General features: G+C 42.9%; 1 long non-coding RNA gene across 1 annotated transcript in view; it reads left to right on the top strand.

Moving 5' to 3' along the window:
• The window catches only part of LOC117715499 (uncharacterized), a 123249-nt gene that overhangs the window by 94813 nt on the left and 13312 nt on the right, over nt 1–15124 (top strand). Inside the window, exons 6-7 of the long non-coding RNA XR_013112585.1 lie at nt 5946–6130; nt 8097–8214. This is a non-coding gene — a long non-coding RNA (uncharacterized LOC117715499). The remainder of the gene's footprint in view (nt 1–5945; nt 6131–8096; nt 8215–15124) is intronic.

Genomic DNA, 15124 nt, shown 5'->3' on the forward strand with positions numbered 1-15124 from the left:
CTTCCCCCCTCTCTTAAAAATGTTCCCTGAGGCTTGGAGGGGGTAGAATAGATTTTCTACTTATAGATAAATAACTCCATGGTTATTCATCCCAAGCACTGGTCAGTTCTGGGTCTCTGTAGTTACTTCTCTCCATCACACAATGAAGCTTTGCAGTTCAGTGCTGATGAACATCAAAGAACCTTCATATGGGATTACGTCAATTATGACAAGCTAGCCACTGGGCAAAGACAATGCCCTTACTCCATCTGCAGACATGATGCTGCCTAGGAAGGACAAACAGATGCAGGGAAATCTATTTCTGAGATTTTGCCAAGACAGTGATTTATAACTTGTGCTTCACAATTATACTGGGCCAGAAGACTGAAGATAGATGCTCTAATGTTATAAAGACAATTCTGGGGAACTGTTCAGGGAGCCATTACTCCATCATTTCTGTAGTTTTGGAAGCTGCTGACCTACACTTCCTGTATACTCAGATAATATTTATTTCTTTTCAAGTTTCTGATGGGATTGAAGACTAGATAGTCATAGAATATTTTCTCCTAAGTTGCCAAATATATATAGACTGGACAGTGTAAATACAATTATTACACCATATATTGCATTAATTGTTTCATAATTGTTTCTCTATATATTGTTTACTATTGTAATAAAAAAGACCTTTTTATTAGACAAAAGGAGAGAATGTAGGGAGATAATTTTGTGCTTCTATGTATTCTAATACTAAATACTGGCCCCCAAGATCTGGTTGCCCCCAGTGAGGAGATCCTTACATACACCAAATGATGCTATTTAACTTGCCACCCAAGTTATCACTGATTGGTTAATAAAGATGTCTATAACCTGAGTTGGGCAAAAGAGATGGGACAGAGGAGAGGTTTCTGGGCTTGGGGTCTGAGGGAGGGACCACAAGGAATAGAAAGAGAAGAAAGACAAGGTTGCCATGGGTAGCATGAATCATAAGCACATGGCCACAAGGGCTGGCCTGATAGAGGAGCAGCCCAAACAAAACATGGTGAGTAATATCTCCCAGAGTTTGACAGGTAAGTAGACAAAATAGCATAGGTGGTCGATATCTGCCCAGCTCTAGTACTCTAAAACTTATTATAAATATAAAAATCTCTGTGTCTTTTATTTAGGTACTAAATGGTCTGAAATGGGGTAGAAACCCCTAATATATGTCTAGAGGCAACAAGGCAGTATAGCAACCCCCAGAATAATAATTCCCATAACACGATTCCCTTATATTCTGAGAATGTTTGCATCCATATTGGCTTGAGGATTTTCTTTGTTCACTCTCTGTGTGATGTCATTTTCAGGTCATTTTGATTGCATTTCTTAAGATTTAAACATGTTATGTTTTCCCATCTCTTTACTTTCAGGTTGCCTCTCTCCACTCCTCCTAGCTTTCCCCGACGTCCCCTCTCCCCAGATTCCCCCCCCCCCTACTCTTTCCTTTTCAGAGAAGAGCAGGCTTCTAAAAGATGACGGACACCCAAACAAGACAAACACAAGATACAGTAAAACAAGGCTAAAGCCCTTACATTGAGGCTGGAGAAGGCAACCTGATAGGAGGAAAAGAGTCCCAAGAGCAATCAAAAGAGTCAGAGACACACCCACTCCCAATTTTAGGAGCCCCACAAAAACTCCAAGCGAACAGCCATAACCTGTCTGCAGAGAACCTGGTACAGACTCATGATATCCCATGCTTTTGAAGCCATTTCAGTCTCTGTGAGTCCCATGGGAGCCCTGCTTAGTTGATTCAGTGGGCTCTATTCTTCTGTCGTCCTCGAGCCCTCTGACTTCTACAGTCCTTCCTCGCCCTCTTCTGAGTGGTTCCTCTCCATATAATATCTGGCTATGTGTCTCTGCACCTGCTCCCGCCTGCTGCTCTCTATGACTGGACAAGACACTGATCTATGAGTATAGCAGTATACCATTAGGAATCATTTCATTGAATTTTAAAAGACCAGTTAGTTGTGTTTGGTTCTATTCTGGGTCTATGAGCTATCTAGTCTCTGGATTCTGGCCTTCTGAGCAGTGTCAGACACGGGCTCTCTCTTTCGGAGTGGGCCTACAGAGGTTTGAATAGGTTTGGCCCTGACTCATGCATTTGAATGGTTGGCTCATGGAGAGTTACACCATTAAGATGTATGACTTTGTTGGAGGAAGCGTGTCACTGTGGGGCTAGGCTTAGAGGTCTCCTATGCTCAAGCTATGCCCAGGGTGGCACACGATTGCCTTCTGCTGCCTTTGGATCAAGATGTCAAACTCTTAGCTCCTTCTCCAGCACCATGCCTAGCAGCACTCTGCCATATTTCACAGCATGATGATAATGGACTAAGCCTCTGAGACTGTAAACCAGCCCAATTAAATGGTGACTCTTCATAGCAATAAAACTCTAGCTAAGACAGGGTCTCAAGTTAAATAAGACATTGGTTGGCTACTCCTACATGTTCTGTGCTACAATTACTCCAGTATGTCTTGCAGGGAGGACAGATTATATGTCGAAGGTTTTGTGGTTGGTTTGGTGTCTTTCCGTAGCCTGCAGTCCCTTCTTTCACCAGTGACTAGAATTCAGGGGTGAAGGCCTCTCTACCTGCCTATATTCAATGAGCTGAATGAAAGTTTTCCTTGGCAATGAGGTCCCACTGTCAGAGAGTGTCTTTCTGTCCCAGCATCAGTCTGGGGTGTTTAGGGATCTTCATTGGACCACCTTGGCCACCAACTCAAGCAAAATTAGTACAGTCTCACCAGTAGAAGTCTTGCCTGGCTATCAAAGGTGGCCAGGTCAGACTCTGTATCCTCCATTCTTAGGAGTTCTTACTAGAGTGATCCTCATAGATTTCAGAAGGTTTCCACTGCCCCAGGTTCCCACACCACTTCCCAAATGCCTCCACCCATCCCCACAGCTCTCCTTGCATTCTCCCCATCCAACCCCTCCCCCTGCTTGATCTGTCCTGCTTCAGTCCCCTCTCACCCCCAGTCCCCTCACAGAGTCTACTCTATTTTCCCTTCCCAGAGAGATTCATACTTCCCGTGTATAACTCTTCTCTTTACCTAACCTTTCTGGTCTGTGAGTTATACCTTGATTATCACTTGCTCAACAGCTAATATCCACTTATAAGTGAATCCATACCATATTTATCTTTCTGGGTTAGCCCCTTTTTTCCTCCTCGTGTCTCAGAGATGTGTGTGGTACGCTCATCTGCATCAGGTGTTCTCAACTCTGTCTGCCTGGAATTAGGTCATGTGGAGCACACTGAGTCAGTCACATGGCCTCGCTCTGGGTCTGATATAAACCTACACTCAGCCCAACATCACCACTTTCACATTTGTGTTTGGAGCCACATAAAAGGTCATTTCTACCATGGCTGAGAAAGCCACGCCTGCTGCTGATGCCGGAGACAAAGGAGAATGTGTGAATCCTGCTATTTTGATTAAATTCTGTCCATCTATCTCCTGTTACCTGGCAGAGTAGCCTGGATTTCTGTTAATTATCACTGTACTCCTGACTGCAGATGCTTCATCTGTGCTGGTGTGCTGGGGCTTCTGTGACAGAGTGCTGCAGCTGGAGAAAGCCTCTCAGTACAGAAGACTCAAGTTCTACCTCAAGGCGTCAGCAGAGCTGGCTTCCTCTGAGTCTGCTTCCCTTTTCACATGGGTGGAGTAGTTCCTCTGTGTCTCCACAAGCTCCTCACTCTGTCATTGTCTTTAGACATCCCAAATCTCTCCTGTTTATAAGGGTGCCATCGGGCTATGGAACACACAAATGACTTCTCCTAGTTCTTTACATAAAATCCCTTTCTACAAATAAGCCCACAACCTGAGGTGCTTGAGGTTAGGAGCCAGCCTATCTTTTCTTCTGGACAGTCATCTCATGGCTCTACCATAGATCTGGAAATGCTTGTACTGTCTCTCAACCCCCAGTTTGTTCACTTCATGTCTCCCACTTTCTACCCCTGTCTTGCACTTCTTCAAAGTATCTCCAAATTAGACTTCTTAATTTTAAAAGTAATCTTATCTGTCTTGGTGATCTGAAGTGTTTCTCTGCCGAATGGCCCAAGGCAGAGTGGAAGCCAAGCCTAATCTCACGTTCTATGTCACTAAGGCTAGAAGTAAGCCTTTAGCAATAGCCAGTCAAATCTATGCATGCAGACAGAGGGTGGCCTAAATCTAGAAGGATCGTCAATAGAGCCGAGCTCAGTGAGTACAGAATATCCAGAGATGGTTGTCATGGGTCCAGAGGTTGTCCATATGGACTCATTTTCTTGTCATTGCAACCCTCTAAATAATAGTCACATAGCCATTTGCATAGAATTTACATTGCATTCCCTATACATAGGACAAAGATGATTTAGAGTAAAAGGGTGTGGGTTTTGTTTATGAGCACATTAGTTTGTGTAATGGACTCCAGTGTCCACAGATTCTCCTATCCTTCATGAATATAAAGGGTTGTCAGTATAGAAAAATTAAAGAGCCATATTTCTAGTCAAGACCGCATCTTAGGAATATTCAAAAGCTCAAGTCAAAGGGGAACTTACCACTAGCTGTGCTGGGAACCTCTTCCTCTAAAATAACAGGGTGGTTATCAGCTCATTCACTGGATAGATGTTTCCTGCTGGGCCTTGACAAGAAGCAGAGAATACAGATGGAGCATGAATTTGTAAGCCAGCCCAGTCTCTGGATACCTGTTCCATTCAGTATCTATTGGTATCTCTCTCAATCAGGGATTTATACACCCAAGGTAAGGCTTCTGAAAGCAAAGTATCAAAAGCGTTTGCCCTTTGGTTCCTGGGCTCACTCATCCTCTGAATACACATACACACACACACACACACACACACACACACACACACAGAGAGAGAGAGAGAGAGAGAGAGAGAGAGAGAGAGAGAGAGAGAGAGAGAGAGAGTGAGAGACAGAGAGACACAGAGAGACACAGAGAGAGAGATCAGTTTAGCCATGAATAGTTATAGCAAGCTAGTTCTTATCCAGCCAAAAGACAGATAAGAACCTGACTTATAAGTTCAGCAGGATTCACCCATTGTCTTCAAACCATGCAGAGTTTTATGATATCCCTGGGCAGCAGAGACACTATTTACACTAAACTTTTCTTCAGGTACAAAATAGCTCCCCTGCCCCAACATCCAAGCCTCCTCTCACTTTGTTCTAGGCTCCATCTTTCCAGGCTCTTCATCATTTTTGGGTCCATTCCCAAGGCATCCTCTGGCTTTTCTCAGTCTCCCCTAATAGGCTTCTTCTTCCTAAATAAAACACAAGCTGAAACAGTCCCTGAACCCAGAAGGTGCTGGCTTGGGATTGCCTGCAATTTTTCAAGAATGAAAATAATAGTAAGTTAAAAAGCTCAAAATCTTTTCTTGAAAAATGAGTCAGAGCTGAGCACAGCTCCCTGCACAGCCAGCTTTGTCTCTGAGGACTCAATAGCCTGGCTCTGCTTAAGACATTTTACACACCCAAGAAAAGTCCGAGATGTTAATGCGTAGAGACCCTGTACCATTTACAGGACATACCTTCTCTTCGAAAGCGTCTGCGTTAATCAAAAATGATTAAAGCCAGGTCCCCTCTGGGGCCTTCTTTCACAGCTTGAAAGAGGGAAGGAGCAGCCAAGATGGTTATCTGACAGCTTAGCAGAGATTCACTCCTTTCCACAAAGATACACAAGCTGACAACGGCTGCACTACAAGTTTACAGTTTGTCTGATCTCATTGCCTTGCAGCCCTGGCTTATGTATTCAAATACAGGGGCTGCTGTGGGGCTTGTTCATGGAAGGCCATACTCAGCCTGAGCCTCCAACCAGAAAGTCAGCTCTCATGTCGCCTTGACTGTCACCTTCAGGGCTGCTGTTAGTGTTTTAGACTAGCAGGAAAGTGTCCCCTATTCCCTGTACTCCTGCAACCATTCTGTCATTTTCTGCACAGGCTCTGGTGTGTGTGCACCTATTCTAGACCACGGGCTTCTGGAATCTTCACCAGGAGTCTTTGATGCCCACTGTGGACTGTTGTGACCTTCACCCTGGAAAACGGAAATGCTGCTTCTTCTAGAGCGATATGAAGTGGGAACAAATGAGTGTCATCACTTCTGTGTAGGCAACAGCCCTGACAAGGTAACTAATTGTAAGACAGATTCAACAGATACTATTTTCAGCCTATAAAATTGTTAGTATGATTTTGGTTAAACCTAATATGACAGTTATTCTCAGATATTATTTTATGTGTGACAGAGGGTATTCACACAAGCACACACACACGCCATGTTTTTGTGTGTGTTAGTGTGTCTATGTGTGCATCTGTCTCTGTGTGTTTCTCTGTGCATGTTTTATATTTTCTTTTAAACATCAGAGTATTTTCAAGGAAAACACTTAGTTCAATATGCTCCAAGAAGCTCTTCTTTTAGAATAAGAAATTAAAAATAAACTCATAGATGTAAAAATTCTGCCCTACTAAACAGCTCTGAGATAGAGATGAGTGAGTGGTGAGATTTTAGTGCTTCAGCACAGTGAGTGCTAACTTCTCACCTAAAGTCTGATGTAGGTCAGGACCTTCAGACAGTTTTTCTCTAACCAATCTGTGGTTCTATCACCCATGGGGGCTGACTAGAAGGTTAATAAATCAAATTCAAGATTGACATCCATCATTTATATCTAAAACCAGTGCCCTGGACTCAAGTTGCAAGACAGGCTTGGAGTCTTTCTGAGTCACCAGAGACAGGAACACTGAGGAGAGAGAGCCCATGACACTGACTCTGCCAGTGCCTTGACTGTTCTGTGTGGTGTGACAACATCCTTGATGCTACACAGAGGAGTGATCACATGGTTAGAGAGAAGGCAAGAGACCCTGAGAGGCCAAACTCACGCTTCCTAGCTTCTCACTCTCAGAGCACATAACCCACATCTGACCAGCTCAGAGAATTCAGCACCAGTCTCTCCTCAAAGACAGTCATAAGCTAATTACCGCCCACTGTTCCTCACCTCCTGATGTCTCACCACCTTTGAATACTGTTGAATTGAGGAAGAAATCTCAAGATGAATTTTCACAGAGATAAATGATATCTACACAGCAGAAGCTCCAGTAACTGAGGAAAACACTGCATTGTCCTACAGGAAGCAGTCTGCCTTCAAATAGTATTCAGTGAAACGTGGGTGTCTTGGCAGGCTATGACATTAACCCACACAGGAACTTATGATAACTGTAGAAAGCACATTACCCACCACAATCAGGCAACCATGGACATGTGTGTGCACACAGGCAGCGCCAGCAACTAACCAAGTTAATTTTAATCCAAAGTGAATTTTTCCCTCTACATTCTGTTTCAACAGTTCTCCAACTTTATGTAACAAGCAATAACAAAGTCCCTCGGAGCCAGCTAAGACTGTAACTACCTGTGAACCACCTAAGAACTACCAGTGCTTAAGCCAGAGTTAGAGGACTTTTTGGAGATGTCCTTGGTCCCAAAGAAGCTTTGCTAAGGCGAGCCATTGTTATGGATGAGGGTATGTGTTTCAGGGACTGAGAAGTTTCAGAGCAGAATGAGAGCACCCAGGCCTGGAGCTAGCTGAAAGATGATGCTATTCTCCACACTCTCTTGATCATATGGCTCCTGAGAGAAGGACCACCACTTCTCTGCAACCCATCTTTTTCTTCAGCCTAGTGATGAGTGTGTAAAAAAACTGCTTCCAAATTTTACAGCTAAACTATCCAGTGATTAAAAGCATCCCATACCTCAGGAACAAGCTGGAATAAGTCAAGATAAGCAGACTTCTTTACTGCAGAGCTTATTTGAACTGCAAATACACTAATATGTCACCTCCGTCTCAGATAGAATCGGATATTATCTGTAACGTGTTCCACATGACTCTACCAGCTAATTCTATAACTGGGAACACCCTGTGATGCTAGAACACTGCTAAACAGCGTGGGAAAAATGTCCATCTGCTGAGCTCTGTAATAAAAGCCAGCTACAATCATATCAGCTTTAGCTAAGTTCTGCCAAGTTGTTCGGGGTTCTGTATAAGCACTAGAAGGTCGCATGGCAGAGTCTAAGCAATGGTTTCTGCTCTGCCCCTTACATAGTTTGGCTTCAGCACATTCAGAGGACTATGGAGATGGGTTGTTATGGACTATCTTCATGAAGGATCATGGACCCTTCTGGAATAGCCTCATCCTAAGAAACAGATTGGACACTCACAAGGTAGGAGTGATTCAGAAAACACTGCCTCCCTCTCTCTAAATGTTTCCAGAATCTGATTTGCCATTACCTGCAACCTGGCAATTCACTCTATCTCCTCCTGGTTTTATAGTGTAGCTTCTCCCAGACATCACCAGAGTAAACTTGCTGAAACTTAAAGTAAAAAGCATGCCTAGCAAGAGCTTTCTGTGGCTCCTCACTAGCCCAAGGTCAAAGCCTTGTAATTCCTCATAAGGTCTTTGGAACCAGCTGTCTTCACCACCCAACACCAAACCCCAAGGGAGCATGCTCCAGTTCATTTCTTCCCATCTGTCCCTGGCTCATATTGCTCCATCCAGTTTTGTTCCTGTATTCATTACTTTTATGTAATACCACAACCAAGGTATGATGGTTTGAATATGCTTGGCTCAGGGAGTAGCACTATTAGGTGTGGCCTTGTTGGAGTAGGTGTGTCACTGTGAGTGTGGGCTTTAAGATGCTCATCCTAGCTGCTTAGAAGCCAGTCTTCTCCTAGCTGCCTTGGGAACAAGGCAGAACTTTCAGCTCCTCTAGCCCCACACCTGTCTGGATGCTGCCATGCTCCTGCCTTGATAATGGACTGAACCTCTGAACCTGTAAGCCAGCCCCAATTAAATGTTGTCCTTTACAAGACTTGCCTGGGTCATGGTGTCTATTCCCAGCAGTAAAACCCTAACTAAGACACAAGGCAATTCATACAAGGGTTTATCTGGGCTTATGGTTACAGATGGATCAGAGTCCATGAATACAGGGAAACATGGTAGCAAGCAGTAGGCATGGTGGCTGGAACAGGATGCTGAGAGCTGCATCCTTTACTGTAAGCACAGCAACCTTGAAGTTGAGATGAAGATTAAGCTCTCAGAACCCACCTCCAGTGACATTTTCTCCTCCATTGCCATCTAAAATATTCCAAACAGTGCTACCAGCTGGGGACTACGTGTTCAGATGCTTGAGACTATGAAGGAGATTTCTCATTCAAACCACCACAGTTCACTCCCTTGCTCCCATAGTCTCCTGATTACACCATAATTCACAATGTACCAAGTCCACCCTGAAAAGTCCCTAGCCTTTCACAGACTTAAAATGGTCCCAAGTCCAACATCTCCTCTGAGACTTAAGGCAATCTCTTCATTGTAACCCTCTGAAATCCAAAGATAAATTGTATACTTCCAACAAAATGGAGCAGATTGTACATTGACCTTCCAAAAGGAGAAGTAGGGGGCATAGTGATGAAATACTGGACCAATGCAGACCAGAATCCAGCAGGGCAAATTCCAACTCCTGTACTTCCATATCCAATATCTGGGACTTGGATTTCAAAGGAAGGACTTTAGATGGCACTAGGCCTGCAGGTTTGATGCCTACATCATACGTCTCTGTCCTACAATGATTCCACTTCCTGTATGTATCATCTCTCCTTATGCTTCATGGTTCTCAGAACCATCTCTAACACCTTGGGTGTCTCTAACAAAACCTGGGGCTTTCACACAATGATCTCATGGGCTCTTACACTCAGGGCCGATACTCAGGGTCTCCCTTGCTACACACTGACTGACTCGATTTATTCCCTGAAACCATGAAGGAAGAATCTACAACCCTTTCAACCTTGACTCCTTCATGCCTCAGTTCAGCTGCCAGAATGGTCTGGACCTGCATCCTTGAACACCAGTAGCAGCAGTGTTTCTATTCACATGCTTGCTGGGAGCATCAGTGCCTTACCTTCTTGCACAGGTCTGAAGCTTAGCTGAGTAGTGTCTTGCCCTGAAGTCACCCTTCCCTTTTCCCCAATGTTGATCAGAAGGCCTTTCAATGAAACTAATCCTCATATTACTTTAGCAGAAGCCTTTGTTGAAACACTAAGTTTCCTGGTGCCTTATTTTCTCTTCAAACTGCACATTTGTATTTCTTTCTGCTGTACCTAATTATTTTTCATTGCTCATTAGTAAAGTCATTAATAATAATAGCCACACCACAGATTCAATATTATGCTGCCTTGAAATTGCCCATTAAATTCTGCTTACAGTGTTCAACAGTTTCTCTACTCCAAAGTCCCAAAGTCTTCCATATTCTTCCCTAAACCTACATGGTGAGATTCTTCATAGCAACAGCCTACTACCTGGTACCAACTTTTATATTAATTACTTTTATGTTGCTGTGGGAGAAAAAGAACCCATGACCAAGGCAACTTTTATATGAAAGAGTTGATTGGGCTATGACTCCAGGTAGATAAGGGTCCATCAGGCACACAGGAAAGCAAGTAGAAGGCATGGTGGCTGGAGTAGGATTCTGACATCTGATAGCTTATATCATATCCATGAGCACAGAAAGAAAACTGAGAAGAAGGGATAGGTCTTAGGCTCTGAAAGGCCACCCAGTAACATACTTCTTTCAGCAATGCTGTACCACCAAACTTCCCAAAGTAACACTGGGACCCAGTATTCAAGTGCCCAAGGCTATGGGAGACATTTCTCATTTCAATCACTACAGCCCCACTGCTGAGCCTATGGCATTCCCAGTGACTTCCAAGTTAGATTTAGTTAGCATTTAATGCTCCTCCTGCATTGACAACAAGATACCTCTGAATGTCTTCCCTTAACCCTCAAGGGTCTTAGTTTAGAGGTCATCTTCTCGGTGAAGACTTCTGTGTGTGTCCTATTTAAAATCACAGTCCTTCCATCCTCCCAAATCTCCCTGTCTCCTTAGCCTGAGGTGCTTTTTATCCACTATACTCAGCACTACCAGGCATGCTTCAGTTCTCCTATGTTTCTTTATACTGTGTCCCCCTAAATGGAAATAAATGGCATTGTCATGTGTCATTCACTGGAGTAGCTTCAGCCTTCAGGAACTAAAAATTATTTGCAGAAGAGAAGAAAACAATTGAAAATAATCAACAAAGATTTTCAGAGTTTCTACAAAATAGGCCAATGTATAAAGTACTGGTCTGAGACATGTCATATTCTGTAACTAAGCTAAACGAGGGAAAGATTAAGCAAAAAAAAAAAAGTCAACTGTTGTGTTTCTGGTGTCCCTGTTACAGTTCTATAATCAGCCAGATGTCACTAAAAAGACCATTGTTCTTCTGGATGTAGAGTAAGAAGCTCTAGGCAGGGGTAATACTTCTGAATACCTGTTTGTTTACTCTCCTTTTTGTTGATAATTATTATACCTTTTTGTTTCTGTAGACTGAAAATTGTAATTATTGGTTCAGTCAGCAATGCTTGGGGTCTAGATTTCTCTTTTCTGAAGGTAGATAGACCCTCTCAAGTCCTTGTAGGTTCTAGTAAAAGACAATAGTCACAAAACTCTTCAGAAACTCAGTTTTACAAGTGAAGTATGTCTGTGGGAAAGTAGATTCATTGGAAATGAAGCAAATTCTTTTTGCTGACATCACATGTTTGGTGGTTTTCTCTTGAGTATACTGCACAAAAAAAAAAATAACTGCCTATTAGAAAACAGGACACACTCACAAGTCTCTGATTAGTGCCAGGATTTATTTCCATCTGAGTTATCAACTACTCGGAGTTTGGTTGACGAGAATATCTCAAGTGGGACACTGTACATAGAAAGGCTAAGCCAGAGCTCAGTGAAATTGAAACCTGAAGTTAATGTCCCTCTTTTTCCTGCCTTGTCTTGCATGAGCTTGCACTTGTGAGGGATGTCTTCCCTGGGACAGCACTGGTTTAGAAAACAAGTAAGTGAAAGAAAGGTGGTGTCAATTCTCTTTTGTTCTCCAACTACAGTTAAATGTCAGAGACCTTTGGAAGACAGTAGCAATGATACAATACACAAATGGAGGCACGTAGCCCAGTGTCCTGTCAGCCCAGGTGAATCCTGGTCCAGTCATTCCATCTCTAGTCAGCAAACCACTATGACAGAAGAGGAAGGTCTGTCCCTAAAAGTGGCCTCATGTCACCTTGTAAGAAACAGCTTAAGGCCTGAGAATCTTGTGTGACATTCTTATCCCTGTACTCTGGGCTCCAGGGTGTACTCAGTGTGTTCATTTAATACAGAACAAGATATGGTGTTGTTATGTGAGGTTTCAGTGTTGCTCTTATCTTATCTCATAGAGCTTTTTTGTCATGCCCAAATAAAACAGCTGTGCTCTATGGTCCTTATAGTCCCTGTGATCTGTCTTCTGCTTTGTATCTCTGTGGCTTAGTTTTGTGATGTACCTACCCAGATGCCCAAGCTCATACACCACCAGCTCCAAAAACCCAATTGAGAAGTTGCCATTCCAGTGTTTTTTGTTGAAAACAAACCCTGGACCTCAGAATGTTGACAAGACATCAGTGGAGTTCTGCATTTAGTAGCTGTGGACCACTTCAGATGCAATGAAAGCAGTATAAGGAAGAAAGGGGGAATGTTAGCTAAACTAAGTAAAAGGAAACTAGCATTATAAAACATACTAGGGCAAGTAAAATAGAAGAAATTATTGGTTCTCTATCAGTAGTTGAAGTCAATGTAAATGGGTTGGATTTTCTTACTCAAAGGTAAGAAAAAATAAACAGAACAAAAGTAAAATTGAGCAATAAAGTCCTTGTAAAGAGTAAAGTAAAAATCAAATGACAAATGCTGTGTGCAGTGCTGAATATCATAATCCCAGCATTCTGGAAGAGACAAGAGGACTGTGAGACAAAGCCAACAAGAAATACATAGACCTTAAGGTAAGGCAATCAACAGACAAAGTAAAAGTCTGAGGCTCCTTGAAGAGGTAATGGATGTTTATGTTCTTAATACTTTGACTAGGTACTGGTAAAAATGTAGAAATTACATAGCAAAGACTGGTAGATTAAAATGTAGACAGGTTGGATAGTTGTCTGAGAAAAGCACATGCCAGCAATTAATGTGTTAGTGAGTTTGTTATGTTTTGTTTTGATTTGATATACTTCTGTCTGGGAACTAGAAAAGTAAAGAACCTAGCGATGCCAATAAGAACAAATAATAATAATAATAATAATAATAATAATAATAATAATAATAATAATAATTATAATAGATTTAAAATTATTCCCCTTCCAAAACAAAATGAAGAAAGAAAGATAGGAAATTGTGATAATTTTTTTATTCACTGTGTAAAGGTTGTTTTTGTATTATGCAAACATTGATTTCTGTACTGGCAAAGAGCTGAGTACTGTCCAAACTTTGGTATTGTTATTTTTATGGATAATCACTTGCCTCAGTATTTTCTAAACATATACCTCCTTCAACTTCTGCTTGCTTTACTAAAGATCTGACAGACAGAAATGTACAGCATACCCACACTCCACAGCTAAAGAAGTTAACAAGAAGAAATGCCCAAGTGAGGATGCTTGAATCTCACTTAGAAGGGGGAATAAAATAGTCATCGGAGGCAGATGGAGGGAGGGACTTGAGTGGGAGATGAGATGGGGAAGGGAATGGGGGATTTTAGGATCAAGTGTTGTGAGAGACAGGAGAGAGGGCCAGAGGGCCAGAAGAATGAATGTAGATGAGCATCTGGCAGGGGTGGGGTGTGGGAGGCATGCCAAAACCCTGGGATGGGGGAGGCTCCCAGGAGACTATAGGGGTGACTTTATCTGAGACTCCTAGCAATAGGAATATGGAATCTGGGATGGCCACCTCCTGTAGCCAGGCCTACAGGACCCACAGGCTCATAGGACCCACAGTGGAGGGAGGGATAAGGACACCAACACACCCACAAAACTTTCAACTCAAAATTTGTCCTGTCTACAAGAAATGCAGGGGCAAAAATAGGGAAGAGATTGAGGGAACAACCAATTGATAACCAGTCCGACTAGAGATGCATCCCAAGGGCAAGCACTATTGATGATACTGTTATGCTTGCAGACAGTAGCCTGCCTAGCATAACTGTCCTCTGAGAGGCTTCACCCAGCAAGGGACTGAAACAGACACAGAGACCCACAACCAAACACTGAACAGAGCTCCAGGAGTTTTATAGTAGAGTTGGGAGAAAGGATAGAAGGCCCCAGAGGGGATAGGAAGTCCACAGGAGGACCAACAGAGTCAACTAACCTTGAATTCTTGGGTACTCTCAGAAACAGAACCAAAGAGCAAAGAGCATGTACTGGCTGGACCTAGGCCCCTTGCACATAGGTAGCAGATGTGCAGCTCAGTCTTCATGTGGGTCCCCCAACAACCGGAGCAAGGGCTGTCCCTAACGCTGTTACCTGTCTATAGATCCCTTTCCCCTTACTGGACTGCCTTGTCTGGCCTCAGTGAGAGAGAATGCATCTAGCTCTGCAGAGACTTTATGTGCCAGGGTAGGTGGCTACCCAAGGGGGTCTTCACCCTTCTCAGAGAAGTGGAGAGGAGAATGATTGGGATGTAGAGTGGATTAATTAATTAATTAATTAATTAACTAATGGGGGAAGAGAAAAGGAAAGAAAAGAAAAGATCTGATGGTCAGTAGCTGGGCAGTAAGAGGAAAGGCAGGACATCCAGGCAAAAATCAGCTCTGTGAGAAGAATCAGGCAGACATGGACTAGAATGGTCAGGTTAATTTAACTTAGATGAGCTAGTTGGGAGGTAGCCAGCTAAGGCCTAAGCTACAATAAACAATAATAATAAGTCTCTGTGTTATTATTCAGGAGCTGTCAAGTCCAAGACAGTCTGGTGATACAAAATCTTATTTTCTCTTGTCTAGGGGACAGAAATGGAGCAATCTTACAAGACATATTTTGGACTCTAGATATTAAACTCTAGTAGAAAGAAATCCACAGAAGGAAGCCACATCCACCTTCCTCCCAGAAGCAAGGATTAGATGGGAAGCCTATATTGTCACTCTTTCAAAAGTGTAATGAGACTGCTCCTAACTCACTGAAGGAGACAGCAGAGAAAGTGAAAAAGGAAATTTGGGATTTCACCTTTGCTACACATCAATGGAGTGTCTCCACCT

This window comes from Arvicanthis niloticus, chromosome 9 (genome assembly GCF_011762505.2).
Source record: "Arvicanthis niloticus isolate mArvNil1 chromosome 9, mArvNil1.pat.X, whole genome shotgun sequence".
NCBI classification, from domain to species: Eukaryota; Metazoa; Chordata; class Mammalia; order Rodentia; family Muridae; genus Arvicanthis; species Arvicanthis niloticus.